A 19,527-nucleotide genomic window follows, 5' to 3' on the forward strand; every position below is an offset into this window, starting at 1 on the left:
CTATCGGCATACCCCATTTTCATGATTTTACCCGAAATCGACTCTGTCACTTACGATTGCAAATTGTTGCGAGTCAGTGACTGCTTTAGTGTTAAAATATGGTGCTGTGTTTTTAGGATAGTGTGTTTATAATATCATTTTATGTAGATATCCACATTTATTTAATATTTTTCTTCTGCAGTTTTTATTGAAAATGCAATATTTGATATCTCAAAAACCTGATGTGATAGACAAAAACTGATGCCATATTTGGAATTAGCACCCCAAAATTACCTTAAAACCATTGGAATACCTTATGCCAGAAAAAGTGTGTTGACCAGTGTTAGAGATGGAACTCGTGTATCTCAAAAAAAAACATTGCAACAACAAATATGAATCATTGGGACCTCATTTGCCAGTAAAAATATGATAATTGGTTTTTTACCCTTCTATCTGGCAACAAAACTGACACCTTTTTTAACAAGGAGTCATGTTTACATAGACCACAATACCTGCAGTCATAATGCAAACAAAAAACATAACTCTGATAATGTGCACTGTCCTTGAAGTTGATTGGTCCACACCAGAGACAGCTTTCCTTAGAGCCTAGTCTCACATGTGAGACTATCAGAGTTATGTTTTTTGTTTGCATTATGACTGCAGGTATTGTGGTCTATGTAAACATGACTCCTTGTTAAAAAAAAGGTGTCAGTTTTGTTGCCAGATAGAAGGGTAAAACAACCAATTAACAACAAATATGGAAACAAAGCCTTCAATCTGCGAAGAGCGTCACGGACGTTGTCCGACTTCTGACACATGACGCCTCCGTTCCCCACGCGTGCAGAGAGCGGTGGCGCAGTGGTGGACGCCGACTCCCGGTCAGGGGATGACATTCGTGACCATTTGGTCGGCGGATCTCTCCTTCGAATCTCCCGTAGGTCAATTGAACCTTAAACAAGTGCCCCGCTTTTTTTGATGTGTGTGTGTGTGTGATACGTGGCTGTGTGTAACACGAATGTACATTTATAATCGCCTTCGTCTTCCTACGGCTGTTGATGATGATGATGGAGAGCAACAACTGTAGTTTGACGTCGAGGTGTTTGAGTCATTAAACTGCGCCAGGAGTAGCGGAGTTGTGTCACGCCGTGGCGATTCGGTTTTGGGTTTTGTTTTCTTTGGACACAGGTAAAACCCCATCGGGCGATGCATTCTTACGTTCGAAGGGGGCCTGATAAACTGCAAGCCAAACACGAAGAAGAAAATAAAAAAACAACGATCGAAAAACAACTGTTCGAATGCCAAGGTCGTGCATCAACATCACGGTACAAGAAGCACAATTAACACAAGCGTGATTTAGCGCATCACGGAGAACAGCACAAAGCATGTATAGCGTTTAGTCTACAAAGCAGAGCGATCAATTGCACTTGAAAGGAAATCTGAGGTCCAGAATTGTTTGAAAGTAGGACAAGGATGGTGAGGTTTTCATCCCGATGGTACCGCTCTCGGGTATCGAGATCGTTATATAAGTTCCACGGTTCTGTTTTTGGGTGGTAGGGCCACAGTCCCCGCACACTGACCGGAGAGTTTTTAATCTTCCATTTGTGCATCACCATCATCATCAGGTATCCACGTCATCAGCTGCTGCTGCTGCTGATGCTTCTGCCATGGTTCGTGTGGTGGAGGATGCGGTTCAGGGGTTGTGGAACCAAGAGCGTCAAGGCGGAGATCAAAACCCAAAGATCTTCTGCGTCGTAGGTTCTTCCACGAGAAGAGCGTGCGACTTCTTGTGAACTCCATTCACACGGTCCTCCGTCAATCCACTGCTGCATGAAGGCATCCCCGCCATGCGCGTCGACCATACTTCGCCACGCTGGTCACCGCGCGGGTTGATGAAGTCAGTGTATGTGAGTAAAGTGTGATTATTGTGTTACTGCACATTCCATGAATATGCCGTGTAAGTTTCGGCATTTACGGCAAATGAATGCCCATGTGATTGGGGAGGCCTTAGCCCAGCAGTGGATAGAGCATGGCTGCTGATGACGACAGATATGTATGCGTGCGTCCGTGTATGAATGCACGTGTAAATGTACGCGCATTTAAGTGTGCAAGCGTATGTTAGTGTAATATATTTGTTTAGATTGCATTGTGTCTAACTCGAGAAACGTGATTTGTGTAAGTTTACGTATATATATAATTGTAAGAGTGTTCGTTTGGTTGAATGTGCCAATGTCTGAATATAATTCCGTGCGCGTGTGTGTTATGCACGTGTCTGCGCACGTCTCTGTGCAAGAGTATACGCGTGAGTGTACTCGTTGTGCACGTGTAGAAGAAGGCTGATGCATTTGTACGCCCGCGTGTGCGTGTGCGCGTGTGTGTATAAATGCGCATAAATATATAAGCATCGTAAGCGTGTTTATATGTATACGTATACGTGTGAAAGTGGGTGGATTTGCGTGATGTATTATTGATTCGGGGTTTTTGTTCTAAATGTCCGCGTGTGTGTGTGTGTGTGTTCGCGTGTGTTAGTGGGGAGCGGTGGTGTAGCTGATAGCGCTGTGCTGCGCTTCGAACCCGGAGACCCGAGTTCGATTCCCGCTCACGGCCAACACCGTTGACGATTATCTTGTACAGGCCCTGGGCCTCCCCTAGGTCGACTCGGCCTCAAATTAGCACCTGGTGCGGTGTGTAGTAAACATCGCCACTGGGGAGACAAAGGCGGCCGGGCGTGGTGCTGGCCACCCACCCCCTCGTGTCTCGTGCCAGACCTTCATAGGTGCTACTCGCTAACAGCACTTGCCCCAACAGTCTGTTCGGGATATACGGGGGATTCTTGTCCATGCGTGTCAGTGTGTGTGATAGGTGTCCATGGCTTTGTGGTATGTGTACATGGGCCGTTGTGCACGCGTGTGTGTATGTAACTGCGTGTGTGTGTAACTGCGCGTGTGTGTAACTGCGTGTGTGTGTGTGTGACTGCGTGTGTGTAACTGCGTGGGTGTGTAACTGTGTGCGTGTGCGTAACTGCGTGCGTGTGTAACTGCGTGTGTGTGTGTAACTGCGTGTGTGTAACTGTGTGCGTGTGTGTAACTGCGTGTGTGTGTGTAACTGCGTGTGTGTGTAACTGCGTGCGCGTGTGTAACTGCGTGCGCGTGTGTGTGTAACTGTGTGTGTGTAACTGGGGAGCGGTAGTGTAGCGGTTAGCGCGCTGCGCTATGAACCTGGCGACACGAGTTCGATTCCCGCTCACGGCCAACACCAGTGACGATTATCTGAACCGGTCCCGGCCTCCCCTAGGTCGACTCAGCCTCAAATGAGTACCTGGTGAGGTGTGTAAACATCGTCACTGGGGAGACAAAGGCGGTCGGGCGTGGTGCTGGCCACCCACCCCCTCGTGTACCGTTCTGGCCTTCATAGGTGCTCGCTAACAGCACTTGCCCCTACAGTCTGTTAAGGCTATACGGGGGATCTTTATCTTTGTGTAACTGCGTGCGTGGAAAGCGGTGGCGCAGTGATAAGGGCACTTACGCTACAAACCCGGCAACCTGAATCTAATTCAGAGGCAATATCGGTGAACCGGTTCTGGGCATCCCCTAGGTCGACTCGGCCTTAAATGATGATCTGGTACGTTTGGTGAACATAAGCACTGGGGAGACAAAGGCGGTCCCGGATGGTGCTGGCCAACACACACTCTGGTGTGCCGTGTCGGCCTTCATCGGTGTTCGCCAACAGCACTTGCCCCTACAGCCTGTTCAATGTCACATGGGGGGGGGGAGATCTTTGTCTTTGCGTGCCTGCGTGTATATGCAGCAAGTACTGTATATATGTGTGTGTGTACGTGTAATTAGTGTATATGTGTGTGCGTGCACGTGTCAATGCTTGTGTACGCATCTGGTTCAGTGCGTAAGCGTGTGTGCTGCGTGGGGAGCGGCTACCAACACTGGTGACGAATATCTGAACCGGTCGTGGGCCTCCCCTAGATCGACTCAGCCGTAAATGACTACCTTGTCGTGGTGTGTAAACATCGCTACGAGGGAGACAAAGGCGGCCGGGTGTGGTATTGGCCACCTGCCCTCTCGTGTGCCGTGCCGGCATCTGTAGGTGCTCCGAACAGCACTTCCCCCAACAATGCTCTTCAACGCTATACGCGCGGTTATCTGTCTTCGTAATTACATGTGCACATGTGTAGTGAGAGTGTGTGTGTCCATACATGCATGTGTATGTGTGCTTCTGCGTGTGTGTAAGTTCGTATGTGCACGCGTGTAATGCACGTGTACGAGTGTGTGCGCATACGCCAGTGTGTGTGTACAAGTGTCTGTGTATGTGCGTTCGTTTGTGCGTGTGTGTACGTGTATGCGTGTACATGTGTAGTAGTGTAAGTGTCTGTGTGTGTGGTTGTCCATGCATTTTACTTTGTATCTGTCTGTATGTACGTGTGTCAGAGCGCGTGTATCTTTGTGTGTGTCAGTGCGCGTGTCTGTTCCTGTGTGTGTAAGTGTGTGCGTGTGTCAGCGCGCATATATATGTTCGTATGTATGTGTGTTCGTGTGTCTGAGTGCGTATCTGTCTGTGTATGTGTGTGCGTGTATATGTGTATGTGTGTCAGTGCGCGTGTCTGTCTGTGTGTGTGTGTGTGTGCGTGTCAGTGCGCGTGTATCTTTCTGTATGTATGCGTGTGCGTGTACCAGTGAGTGCGTATCTGGCTGTGACTGCGTGCGCGTGTATCAGTGAGTGCGTATCTGTCTGTGTGTATGTGTGCGCGTGTCAGTGCGCGTGTATCTGCGTGTATGTGTGCGCGTGTGTCAGTACGCGCGTATCTGTCCGTGTGTCCGTGCGTGCGCGTGTGTCAGCGCGCGAGTGTGCACACGCACGCGCGCGTGCGTGCGCGCGTGCGTGCGCACTGACGTCAGCTCCCGAGCCGCGCTCCCCTTTAGAGCCGGCGTGGCGGCTGACGGAGAGCACACGGTCGGAGCGAGTCGCGACACCACCAGGCTGTCAACTCCCTCTCGCCAACCACAGCCTCTCCGTGCCCTGGAGTCCACCCCTTGGCTGCTGTTGCAACATCATCAGCAGCATCATCATCCTCCTCCATATAATTACCACCAACCACCACCGTCATCATCCTTCCCCACTGCCGCTGCCGACGTTGTGACTGCCAGCGAGCGGAGGAACTGCACCCAACTGAGGTCTTCACAACTCGCGGTAAGAGGGGGAAGGCCGCCGCGACACTCATTCCTTGCGGGGACTTACGCACGCGCGCGCGCGCTCTTTCGCGCACTCACTCGCTCGTTCACCCACGTGTTCACGCGCGCACTCATTCACTCACCCACGCACGTGTTCACGCGCGAACTCACTCACTCACGTGTCCACGCACTCACTCACCCACGCACGTGTTCACGCACTCACTCACCCACGCACGTGTTCACGCTCGCTCATGCACTCACGCACACGCTCACGCAAGTCGCTCACGCACTCAGCGCACGCGGTTTGTACCGGTCACGCGCGGCGCGGTTGGTGAAACTGACCGCGGGCTGCGTGTTCCACGACCACGCGCACCCCCCGTGTACATGTGTGTGAGTGTGCACGCGCACCCCCGTGTACATGTGTGTGAATGTGCACGCGCACCCCCGTGTACATGTGTGTGAGTGTGCACGCGCGCACGGACGCCTGTCATAGGAACGTTGGTCCACTCACGCGCGCGCACGAGCCGGTATCGGCCGTGAGCGGGAATCGAACTTGGGTCGCCCGGGTCTGTAGCGCTATTACGCACGTGTTATCACGTACGCACGCACACTGACGCTGATTACGCAGAGCCGTACACAGCAGACGATACAGCAATGTTCTAATATTCACCTGCACTGATTGTGTAGGAAGGTTCTCTTTGCAGTTTGCGAGTGCAGTGCACAACCTAAAAAGTCTTACACACTTTACAATTACAGGATTGCAAAAGTGAAACCCCGCGTGAACAATGGCTATGTCATGTAAACATTCGGGCAATGCACTTGATTGTGAAATGGTTCAAGAGAGTGAATACTGACTTTCGCAACGAAATTCAGGTTTCGGTAAAATAGATTTTTTTAAAGTTTTTGATTTTTTTTTTAAGCCCCATTCCGAGATTCGTGTGATAACTTTACAGCGACCCCATCGGCAGTGAGAAGTGGACACTATTGTAAACGAACTCGGCTACGAGTTGTTGGGGCACGTGTATATGATGATTATTATTGTTATAATTATATGACCATGATTAAATTACGATAACAATATTCATCATGCACAGCAGTTCCTCGTCAATCCACTGCTGGATGAAAGGCCTCCCTCCCTACGTCGAGTCGTTCGTGCGGGTTCATTGACCATACTTCACCACGCTGGTCAGTGCGGAGTGGTTATAGGTGGGGGTGGGGGGGGGGGTGTGGGTGTCACAGAACCGGTCCAAATATCACTGGTAATTGGAGAGGTTTTTTTCTTAATTTTCTTCCGCGGCCTGGAATCTAACCCAGGTGGCCGAGGAATCATTGCGCAATGCGTGGACCGCGTGCTGAACTGATTTTCTGCCCTCGCTGTTGTTACCGTGTTCTCTGGATTACACTGGCCTGGACTTTTGCAGCTGTTTTAGACTAATTTCAGGGTGCTGATTCCAAATCTGATCTCAGATTTGCTCTATGACATCTCATTTTATGCTATCGGCATACCCTATTTTCATTGATTTTACCCGAAATTAACTCTGTCACTTATGATTGCAAGTTGTTGCGAGTCGGTGACTGCTTTAGTGTTAAAATATGGTGCTGCATTTTTAGGATAGTGTGTTTATAATATAATTTTATGTAGATATCCACATTTATTTAATTTTTTTCTTCTGCAGTTTTTATTGAAAATTCAATATTTGATATCTCAAAAACTTGATGTGATAGACAAAAACTGATGCCAGATTTTAAATCAGCACCCCAAAATTACATTAAAACCGTTGGAATACCTTATGCCAGAAAAAGTGTGTTGACCAGTGTTATTAGACGCACCTTCCACCCCCCCTGGATTTAAAGCAAACGCTGGGGGTGCGCCTTTCGATCCGATAGGCGCGCGCTGTCTGTGTCTGTCTCGACTTATGTAAATTGCATTGCCACCAAAGGCAAGTTTGGTTTGCGTCTTATTTTCCAAAGCGTCGAATACTTCCGGAGAATAGGGCAGCAATAGCCGATTCCTACAACAATGGCTAAACGTACGCGACACGCGTGCGCGTTTAACAATGCACGTGTAATCACATCACCGTAATAGTGTGTGTATATATATCTTTTTTAAATTGTCAAATAACAATCATTGACGGTCATTTGTCAATTTATTTGTCACGATTAAGGCCTCCCACGCGTCGTCTCGGCTATTGGGGGGCTGTTTTTCCACACTTCGACGCACTGGTTGGGCCAAGTGATGGGACCTCCATCGCGGCCAAGAATCGAGCTCAGGTTGCAATGTTCAACAGAGCCAAGCACTGGGCCATCACTCCTCCCACGATACCACGAGAGTCAGAAGCATTATTTATACCGGAGAAATCCGATGAGCTAAAAAAGCTATTTTTGTACCCCATAGACGAAAACAATTATTTAAAATGATGCACATACCTGGATCCCTACCTGTACAGCTGTGCCCGATTAATATAACATTAACGATACTCATTCTAATTTCCTTCATCTATGAACCTCGGTAATCCTGAATCGGTATATTTGGCCAGTTTTATAATTGGATATTTCACGTTCGTTAAGTATTAGTGGTGTCTGTCAAATGTAAATATCTGCGCGGCCTATTATCAATCAACCGCTGAATGAAGGCTTCCTCCCCACGCTGTTTTCAAGTTTTTCAAGTTTCATTTATTAGGTGTATAGCCCTGTGAGCCATGCACGCGGCTCTTGAGTCGGGTGCAACCGCAACAAACAAAATATGAACAGAGAACATCTTAAAGCGACGACGCGCAACAGAAACATCCTGGAATAACCAGCAAATCTTCCAGACAAAAAAACCCCCACCGTATTACAACGTCGTGTGCAAAAATGATGCTTGGGTCATGGAGGTCGTTTGACCATACTTCACCACAATGGTCAGTGGCGGGTTGGTATAGCAGGAGCCAGGAGAATGGTTCACGCAATGACTCGCCACTGATGTTAACCGGATTCACAGCGCAGTGGGCTAACCACTCCGCCATCGCTCCACCCAGACTATTTACGTGTGTATATATATACACACACGGTACATGTAACGTAATTAAATTGCATAGTATCTAAATTAATGTCATGCATTTATTGACTCTCTCCTAAAATAATCAAATTAATTAGTCGCATCAGTTTGATTATATTTTAAAAGGTATAGCCAATGTATTTATCAAGGTGCTGCATTTTGCAGAGTAGCGCCTGGCTGTACCTCTGAGACTCAACATTACCGTGGGGGAATCTGTAATAACTGAATTTAATTAAGTAATTAATTATAATGATAATTCACACATCAAGGTCTCCGTTGAATAATTATATATTCAACGGGGACCTAGACGTGTGAATGCGTGATACTTGAGACGAATATACAATTAGGTTGTTGATTTCTTCAGCCGCGATGCTCGTTATGGAAAGCGGCCGTGTTCCCCATTGAGGACTTCAGCGAAAATGCAAAACGTCGGGGATAATCAATGAATCAAAATCTTTATTTATACTGGAGGAATCCGATGAGCTATAAAGTTTTTTTCGCAGATGTCCAGTAGGGGCGGGGCAATTGCAATTGCACAATGGGAGGGGAATGAAATCTCGGCACACCTTGAACACGGAGACATCAGTTAGATACCCGGCCACGGATATCGTCAGTGGCAAGTGATTGAATCTGAACCGGGTCAAGGGCCCTCCGCCTCACCGACACAGCAATTGACCAGCGTGGTGAAGTATGGTCAAACGACCCCCATGACCGACAAGACGCGGGCTTCATGCAGCGGGCTGATTGAGTAAAGCCGATGATGATGATGACAACAATTGCACAAGGCACTGCTCAATGTTGCGAGCACAGCGTACACCGTGCGTGCATGCGAGTGTGTGTGGGGAGCGGTGGCGCAGTGGTTAGCGCACTGCGCTACGAACCGGGCGCCCCCCGAGTACATGGATATTTCAACCGGTGCTGGGCCTCTCCTAGGTCGACTCGGCCTCAAAACGAGTACCTGGAGCAACTGGAGAGACAAAGACGGCTTGGTGCGATGCTGGTCACCACCCCCCCACACCCCCCCCCCAGTGTGCCTTTGCCGGCCTTAATAAGGCGCTCCGCAAGCAGCACTTGCACTCACCAACCTGTACATGTGTCTGTGCGCGGAGAACGATTAAAGGTGATTCAGTAGCGGCGAGGCGTCTACGTCTCAATTAAACACGCGCGCGTGCACACACACACTCACACTTATTGCAGTACTTGACTCCACACTGTCACCACTATTTATATATTGCCCTGCAGCATTGCGACTCGAGTATAAATTAATGCTGGGCCGAGGCGACATAAATAGCCCCCTGAACATCAGCCAGCGACGCTCTCGGCAAAGTGTCGCGGGATGAGTTGCTCAATTAACAGCGAGGGAGACAAAGATCCCCCGTATAGCCTTCAACAGACTGCTGGGGCAAGTGGTGTTAGCGAGTACCTATTAAGGCCGGCACGGCACACGGAGGGGTGGGGGGGGGAGGTTAGGTGGCTAGCACTACGTCCGACCGCCTTTGTCTCCCCAATGGCGATGTTTACACACCGCACCAGGTAGTCGTTATTTGAGGCTGAGTCGACCTAGTGGAGGCCCAAGACCGGGTACAGATAATGTCACTGGTGCTGGCCGTGAGCGGGAATCGAACCCGGGTCGCCGGGTTCATAGCGCAGCGTAGCGCTTACCGCTACACTACCGCAGTTAATGCACACACACACAAAGATACACACATGCACACACACACATGCACACACATACATACACACACACACGTTCGGCTTCCCGTTTTCCGAGATGCATACATACACATTGTATACATACGTGCGTGGGTCTATACACCGTGCAGTTCATTATACATTTCGGGATATATTATGCGCAGGGTTAAATTTTTTCCTCGATGTTTTATTTATTTATATTTTAAATTCGGAACGTTGCTAGGCTGTCTTGGAGTTAGGGATTACTGCTGTAAGGCACGACCACTGGAGTTAAAGTTGCGCCTATCCATAATGCAGTAATACCAATCTCACAATTACTCGCATTTTATTGATATGATCCTATGAGCAGGTGTCTAACACATTCGATGCAAAATAACGCGAGATGGATGATGGCGTGCCAAACGAATACCTGAAACAGCATTCCGCTTGAAACGAAGCACTGAGTATACACACTATATCGAGTATATATACAGGCATACATAGATACATTCGTCAGCTGAGAGAAGCCATCATTTGCTCCTCTCATTATCGTGCAATTAAGATGTAACGTGGCGGTGAGCGGTGCTGGTGCCAGGTGGAGCGCACTGCCCTCAGAACCCGCCCACCGAAGTTCAATCCCCGGCACCGGATTATATCGCGTGGCGAGTGGGTATCTGAACCGGTTCTTGGCTGCACCCCAATTCCGCCCACCTTTACCAACACGCCTGGACCAGCGTGGTGAAGTATGGTCAAACAACAACCCTCGCCCCCCCCCCCGTCCCAATGACAGATACGGCATGGGAAGATATTATTAAGCACTTGTTATTCTGATCAACATCTTGGAAGCAAACAACAGCAACATAGGGAAATAATAAAATAATAAAAATATAACATAAAATAATTCTCACGACGTTTCGGCCACAACGCAAGCAGCCGTCCTCAGGTGAAGAACAACGTCTGAATGAGTTCAGACGCTGTCTGAGTTCAGACGCTGTCTTTCCGACAGACCTGTTCTTCACCTGAGGACGGCTGCTTGCGTTGTGGCCGAAACGTCGTGAGAATTATTTTATTATGTTTAATTTTTATCATTTTATTATTTCCATTCTACGTGACTTTACCGAAAGAACCAAGAAGATGAATCCCTGCAGTCACGAAAGCTTTAAATCGAAATTTAACAGCAACATACGCGCAGAGACCAAACTGAAAAATAATCTTTAAGATTAATTGAGGCTTTCTTGATTAAACTGTGCATGTATATTATTATCATCGTGCTGAAGCTGTGCAATATTGGTCAATTCATCGCGCTATGAACCCGGTAATCCTGAGTTCAATTCCCGGTCATGGCCAATATCAGCGGCCTCCGTAACCACCGTGGTGGTTACGGACAATCCCCGTGACCGACACGGTGTGGGGTCGGTTGGCCTAAGATCCAACAGTGGATTGTTGTTATTACTGAATCATTATCATAACATTAGGAGTAAATAAGAAAAAACTAAAACCCACGTGTATTGTAAACGCATCTCAAGAAGGGTTTTAGTCAAATGACATTGCATGCAGACCCCTTCTGAAAGAGGGTCTTGAAATTCAGAGGCATTCTCGACGGTGGTGGGTGGGTGGGTTGGGGTGTGATAAATATCTAGCGAAATAAAAAATAACAACTTTTTCGATTTGACGCTTTCGTGACTGCAGGGATTCATCTTCTTGGTTCTTTCGGTAAAGTCACGTAGAAGGGAAATAATACAAAAATAAAACATCATAAAATAAAATTCTCACGACGTTTCGGCCACAACGCAAGCAGCCGTCCTCAGGTGCAGAACAGGGCTGTCGGAAAGACAGCGTCCGAAATTATTTTATTATGTTTAATTTGTATTATTTTATTATTTCTCTTCTACGTGGCTTTACCGAAAGAACCAAGAAGAAGAAGAAGAAAAAATAACAACTCATAATCTAGATACATTTTTTTTATTTTAAAAAAAATTCATCAGCTTTGTACCCAATGTCAAGATGCCGCGCGTTGTTAATAAGATCGCCGCTGGCTGCGCGGCTCGCCCTGCCGACAGACGTGGACGTCTCTTGCCGGCACGTGGTGGTACTAGTGGTGCTGGTGGTGCTGCTGGTGGTGCTCGTGGTAGTGGTGGTGGGAGGTGAGGAACGTTGCAATTCCGACTTTCGACCAACGCGAACTTGTACCTTCAACGCCGGCTCGTGTCATTGCAGCCGCCGCGCGACCTGACCACGTGCTTCCTAGGGCTGCCCGGGTTTGATCGACTTCGTTAATGAGAAGAAGAAGAATGAGAATGTGAATAAGGAGGAGGAGGAGGAGATTTTAAAAAGAGTTCACAATGTTCAGGACTCGCCGTTGTAGCAGTCCAGTGACGCGGCGTGTCCTGCTCCACAGTGTTCGAGCACACGTCGAGAGAGTTGCCCTCTCTCTCTCTCTCTCTGTTAACGCCTGTGCCGTGAAGAAGGACCATAGCCCGAAACGTCACCTATTATATATTGTTTTCCTGTAACGGACACACACACACACACACGAGCGCGTAGTGGTGTCTTTGATGAATGTGTCGTGCGGTTGTTGTTGTTGTTGTTGTGTATCGTGGTTGTGCACCACTGCCAAACGCAGCAGCAGCAGTAGCAGCAAATAACTCATCCGGGTCATAACTCATCCGTGCCGTAGGCAGCATTGAGCGGTCACTGCAGCGATGTCACCAGGTCGTTCAGTCGGCGAACCTAAAGTGTGACTTTAGCAGAAAAAAATAATCTCGCTAATCTATGTAAGTGCGCGTGTACGTTGAACTTCTTTCGCGCCGTACCTAGCCGCACCGTGCTCATCGGAGGTGCGGGGAAGGACAAGAAACTGAACTCAACAAGCAGTAACGGAGTTACGTCAACAACAACAACAACACCATTGGAACCTCATTTGCCAGTAAAAAAATATGATAATTGGTTTTTTTACCCTTCTATCTGGCAACAACATGACTCCTTGTAAAAAAGGTGTCAATTTTGTTGCCAGATAGAAGGGTAAAAAATCAATTATCATATTTTTTACTGGCAAATTAGGTTCCAATGGTGTAAATGCTTACCCCAAGCTCTCATACTCTGTCTTTGAGTTGTGCGCCTTTTGGCGTCATCTGGTCCAACCCATGTGAGACTAGGCTCTAAGGAAAGCTGTCTCGGGTGTGGACCAATCAACTTCAAGGACAGTGCATACATTATCAGAGTTATGTTTTTTGTTTGCATTATGACCGCAGGTATTGTGGTCTATGTAAACATGACTCCTTGTAAAAAAGGTGTCAGTTTTGTTGCCAGATAGAAGGGTAAAAAACCAATTAACAACAGCAACAACATCAGCACGCAGCCTATACACATGCATACTATTAGGGGCATGCGTATCTACGCTGCGTCAATGAACGCGGCGTGGTGTGTAATCGCACCGAGCAAACGCGTTCATTGTGAACACGGCGAATAACTTGAGAGGGGGAGGGCTGGGGCCTTCATCCAGCAGTGGATCGCTCATGGATGTTGAAGACGATTAATTTATTGTCTTTGCGTAACGTTTGTTCACGTCGCGCGAATTTGTTTTTGCCAATCAAAAATAGGAAAAATGCACGCGCTACACGCGGTCTGCTTTCGTGTGCACGCGCACATTGCATCGTGTTAATCAGATGTAAATTGTAACGCGTATATATTTTACTATACTGCAGGTACATATGCCAAAACGCATCCATACACATCAACTAACTGTACACATACTGCACATATATACAGGGTTGATGTTTACACATCGCACTAGGAATTCGTTTAATGCTGAATCTACCTCGGGGGAGTTTCAAGACTGATTCAGATACCAGTCGTCACTGATGGCTGGCCATTGTATCTGGACCTATGTAACGGTGACTTTAACTACGATTCTGCACCGTGCAGTTAAGTAGCATCTGTACCGCCCGTGAAATAACAGAGGCTCGAAGCTCACTGAGCCGTTCCCGCTGAAATAAACGAAGACGCAACTTTTGCCGGGGATCGAACCGAGGTCGCCGGGTGCGTAGCACAGAACCTCGTGTATCGATAAACTACTGCGATGATCGAAATCGGAATGTTCATGAACACGGGAGGCATCCGATGAGCTACAAATTGATGTTTGTGTTTCACAGATGTCCAGTGGTTAAGATAATTTACGTCCCGTGTGTGTCAGTCCATCGCACGTTAAAGGCTTCCCCAATGCGGATTGTTGGTCATGGGGGTTTCACTTCACTCTACTTCACTCTACTTCAATAGACTCTACTTCGATAGACTCTACTTCAATAGACTCTACTCCACTCTATTCCACTTCACTCCACTTCACACTACTTCACTCATACTTCACTCTACTTCAATAGACTCTACTTCAATATACTTCACTTCACTCTACTCCACTCTACTTCAATAGACTCTACTTCACTTCACTCTACTTCACTCTACTTCACTCTACTCCACTGTACTCCACTTCACTCCACTCCACTTCACTCCACTTCACTCCACTCCACTCTACTTCACTCTACTTCACTCCACTCCACTTCACTCCACTTCACTTCACCCACTTCACTCTACTTCAATAGACTCTACTCCACTCCACTTCACTTCACTCCACTTCACTCTACTTCACTCTACTTCACTCAACTCCACTTCACTCTACTCTACTCCACTCCACTTCACTCCACTTCACTCCACTTCAATAGACTCCACTTCACTCCACTCCACTTCACTCCACTTCACTCCACTTCACTATACTCTACTTCACTCTACTTCAAAACCGACACCGCAGATATCGCCACTCACGATTCGCCATCTCCGCAAATCAAAGGAACTCCGTTGGCCAAAGATCCCCCATATAGCCTCGGCAGACTTTTAGGGCAAGTGTTGTCAGCGGCCACCACTGAAGGCCGGAAACGGCAAACGAGAAGGTCGTTGGCCAGCACCACGCCCGGATGCCTTTGTCTCCCGAGTGGCGATGTTTACACATTTGAGGCTGAGTCGACCTAGGGGAGGCCCCAGGACCGGTTCAGATACTCGTCGCTGGGTGCTGGCAGTGAGTGGTGAATCGAACTCGGCTTGCCGGGTCCACAGCGCAGCACGCCAACCGCTTGCACATGCGACACACATCATCAGCATCATCATCTATAAGAGAGGTTTTTTTCACGGGGGGGGTTAGATCGCGTAAATTTATAAATGTGTCGTCAAAACCCGCCACCACCCGACACAGCCAACTAGTAAGGGTGGCGGATTTTAACGACACACTTATAGATTTACGCGATCAAACCCAAAAAACGAAAACCTTTATCACGGATCATATTGGTCGCGAACGCCTCCGTGTTAAACTGACGATCATCATCATCATCGACACCGGCACGCCAGCCACCGCCTTCCTGTGCGAGCGCGCTGTTTCCGGGGCAGTCTTCTCAGCTTCTCAGCCCGATCGTAATAGCCTCGCTAAGCTTCAATCAGCCGCCCGCGGGGGGCAAATTCGCGACCCCCCCCCCCCCCCACTGGCCGAATGCTAATAACGGGAGGGAAAGCCCTCGATAGCGCTGGGGAATATTAGCTCGCAGCACGTCTCAATTAAGCGCTAATCCCGCGATTTGCATGCAAACGCATGACCGCGCCGGCCACCGGTGAGTTTAGAATGTTTTGCTCGCGAGCCGCGAGGCACTGAGCAGAGAGACAGAGAGATGAGCGCGGAGAGATTTGAGCGTGGAGAGAGTTGAAAGGGGAGAGAAATGAGGAGCGCGGAGAGAGTTGAAAGGGGAGAGAGTTGAGCGTGGAGAGAAATGAGGAGCGTGGAGAGAGATGAGCGTAGAGAGAGTTGAGCGTGGAGAGAGATGAGGAGCGCGGAGAGAGTTGAAAGGGGAGAGAAATGAGGAGCGCGGAGAGAGATGAGCGTAGAGAGAGTTGAGCGCGGAGAGAAATGAGGAGCGCGGAGAGAGTTGAAAGGGGAGAGAGTTGAGCGTGGAGAGAAATGAGGAGCGTGGAGAGAGATGAGCGTAGAGAGAGTTGAGCGCGGAGAGAAATGAGGAGCGCGGAGAGAGTTGAAAGGGGAGAGAGTTGAGCGTGGAGAGAAATGAGGAGCGTGGAGAGAGATGAAAGGGGAGAGAGATGAGGAGCGTGGAGAGAGACGAGCGTGCTATCGAACACAAGCAAAATCGTTTTTTGTTTGTTTCTTCGCGATGTGGCGTTAGCGGCAGCGCGCAAAGCCACCACCACCAACGCAAACTCAACACGGGCATCGATAGGGAAGACGATGTCCTTCGCCATCGTGGGGCCATCCCCCTCGACAATGGTCCCCTCTCTCCCCGCCTGTAACACGACGCCATGCGGCGTTTGTTGTCGAGGTTGTGTGGTTTGTCGCGACTTGCTCCACTGCTCCTCGCCACGGCAGAGACGTCGCTGCTGCTGCGACGAAACAGCGCTGCGCATTTATTGATTGTCGTTTCAGGATGTCCACTTATGCGGGGGTTTAGTCAGCAGCCGGTAGCGCGGACTTTCCATCGGGCTTAGGCGCGTCCCATGTCACGGCAGGCGAATCGTTTGCTCCACCAACGATTGTGATCGGTGTATTCATTTGTAGGTGATTATTAGCTCGAGATTTTTCGAGCGAACGCATCGACGAGGGTTTTCCCAAACTTCGGTTCCTTACCGACCCACCACCACCACGCCCCGTTGTTCCAATCTCCTCCGCCAATTCAAATGCAAAATTAACTCGTTTCACACTGCACGCGCCCGATGGTGGTTAAACGCGTCTCCACGTGACGTGCCACGCAATGAACGCTGTCTGCGCTCATAGAGCCGATTCAGTGTCCCACGTGACTGCAACGACGTCACGTGGTGACGTGTTCAACAATCACCGGGCGCGCGCGGCGCAGCACGAGTTAATTGACAGATAAATAACGTCAGATATCTCCAGCGCTTCTAGAACATCTTTAGAATGTATATGGACCCCTCGCTCACGGTGATACCACACTTGTACTGGATGCTGCACGCATCTGCTACCTTTCTACCAGATTCGTGCGTCTATGCGCACACCGGAGTATGCCAGACAATACTCTTAGGTGCTTTCGGTAAAGTCACGTAGGTAAAAATAAATAATAGAAATAAAAATAATGGAAATAATAATAGAAATAAAATAATACATCACTGATTTATTATTTTAATAATTACTTTAATAATATATCATTGATTTATTATTATTTTTCTATTCTTATTTCTATTATTTTTATTTTTATTATTTATTTTTACCTACGTGACTTTGCCGAAAAAACCTACGAGTATGAATCCTTGCAGTCACGAAAGCTTCAAATCTAGAATCTCAGATAATGATATACTGTATACATAAAATACGTTTATTAACAGTGCTATCAAAGAGAGAACTATGCAATTAATTTACAATTTGCAGTCATATAAAATAAAAAATTGTTATTGCTTCATTTACAAACTGGCACTTTCATTTCACTCTAGTTAGGAACACAGTCTTCAACTTTATTTACTGTCAACGTTTAACAGTGCTGAGTCCCGGGACAGCTCCAGCTACGATTAGGCCCTGATCATCACCACCACCACATGTGAGCCTATTGGAGCACTTTCACCAAGCCCCATTGACGACCAGCGTGGTGAAGTATGGTGAAGAAGCCTGCGAGACGTTATTTATTTATGTATCCAGGAGAGCCACACACTCAGTCACGTGACTCTTTTTTTCAGCAGCGTCCTGCATTAGAGGGTTTATTTAACTTAAAGATCTTTTCAGACGATTCATGATCAGCGTTTATGACAAATCCGCAAGGCGTTGGGGGAAGAGGCCATCATACAGCAGTGCATTGACAAAGCGGAGAATGCAAAGACAAAGATACCCCTAATACCCCCTAGCAGACTCGATGGGCAAGTGCTGTTAGCGAGCACCTGTATGAAGGCCGGAACGGCACCACGAGGGGGGGGGGTGTGGGTGGCCAGCCCCACGTTCGGCCGCATTTGGCTCCCCAGTGCTCATATTTACACACCGTACCGTACCAAGTTCTCGTTTAGGGCTGAGTCTACCTTGGGGAGGCCCAGGCTGGGTTATCAGATGCTCGTTATCGATGTTGATCGTGAGCGGGAACGGAATTCAGGTCGCCGATTTGGAAGCGCGCTGAGATCACGAAACCGTGGCAGTCGGAGGAGCACGATCGCCTACGTACGGTGCGACAGAAGTTGAACACACACACACACGAGGAACGAAACAGGCGGACTTCACCACAAATCTGGCTGTCGCCTGATGAAGCTGGTTGTAATCACTGGCGAAACGTCGTACTCAGATTGTAAATGCTGTGGCCTGGCTCTCCGACACACAACCGGTGTGCTGGACTAGTGACGAATTGGCCACGTTCTGTTTACGTGGCAACCCTTACTAGTTGGCTGTGTCGGGTGGTGGCGGGTTTAACGACACATTTATATATTTACGCGATCTAACCCCCCCAAAAAACCCTATATTTATGGATGAAATAGGTCGCGAATGCCTGCGTGTTAAACATACACACATATACATAGCCACGGCACAGGCAAACGCCCCCCGTGTAGCCTCAACGTACTCCAGGAGCTGCGCCGTTATCTGTGGTTATAATCGTAGTGAAATCCATTCCATATTGCCCTCTATGTAATATATATATAAAATATAAATGTAACATATAAATAGACCGGCATGGTAGAACTCTGCACTGCGCGTTGTGCCGAGCGCTCGCAGTGCGCGCTGCAGCGAGCGCTGTTCGCGCAAAACAAAGACGACGACAATGTCACCCACCCACCCACCCCCGTACGGACTCAACAAGACCACCGCTGTGTAAGCGAGTCGCAAGCCACATCGCCGATGGGAGGATCTTGGTGGGAGCCCAGCACCGAGCCCGGCCGCCTCGAGCCGCCTCGCCACCGCGAGTTTCATTAATTGAGGGGTGGTGGTGGGTGGATGGGTGGTGAGGTGAAACCCGCGTGGTGGTGGTGGTGGTCGTGGTGGTGTCAGGGGTGGACGCGGGTTTTTTCGTAGCGCTCCGTGAACACAGAAAAAAAATGCGCACGAGTTGAACATTGGTGTGAGAACCGGGCCGAGGAAATGGTTTTGCGTTTTCGCGCGGGGCAAGTGTCCACCGCGAGACCTCGCCAGAGACACGGATTCCGAGCCATTAGTGCTGCACGCATGGGCATAGACAATCAACCCACGCGCCTTACCAATCACAGACCACGGTTATATACTGTATCGTGTGTGTGTATGTATACTGCAGTATGTGTGTGTAGCGGTGTGACGCAACGGTTAGCGCGCTGCGCTACGAAGCTGGCGATCCGAGTTCGATTCACCGCTCACGACCAACACCCACAGTGACGATTATCTGAACCGTTCCTGGGCCTCCCCTAGGTCGACTCAGCCTCAAATGAGTTTGCGGGTGCGGTGTGTAAACATCGCCACTGGGGAGACAAAGGCGGTCGAGCATGGTGCTGGCCACCCACACGCCCTCGTGTGCCGTGCCGGTTTTAGTAGGTGCTCGCTAACAGCACTCGACCCAAAAAGTCAACTGTTAAGGCTATGAAGGGGATCGTTATATATCGAAACAAAGACGAAGGTCCCCCGTGCAGCCTTGAATAGACTGGTGGCGCAGGTGCTTATATTATCAG

The 19,527-nt window shown here is 48.7% G+C and overlaps 1 protein-coding gene across 1 annotated transcript in view; it reads left to right on the forward strand.

Moving 5' to 3' along the window:
- Positions 1-4,931: 4,931 nt before the first annotated feature.
- Positions 4,932-19,527, forward strand: part of LOC144720598 (pituitary homeobox 2-like) — a 66,660-nt gene continuing 52,064 nt past the window's right edge. Inside the window, exon 1 of the mRNA XM_078597454.1 lies at positions 4,932-5,175. The gene's annotated coding sequence lies outside the window, so the exon portion shown is untranslated. The remainder of the gene's footprint in view (positions 5,176-19,527) is intronic.

This window comes from Lampetra planeri, chromosome 9 (assembly GCF_965212315.1).
Source record: "Lampetra planeri chromosome 9, kcLamPlan1.2.h2, whole genome shotgun sequence".
In the NCBI taxonomy this organism is placed as follows: domain Eukaryota; kingdom Metazoa; phylum Chordata; class Hyperoartia; order Petromyzontiformes; family Petromyzontidae; genus Lampetra; species Lampetra planeri.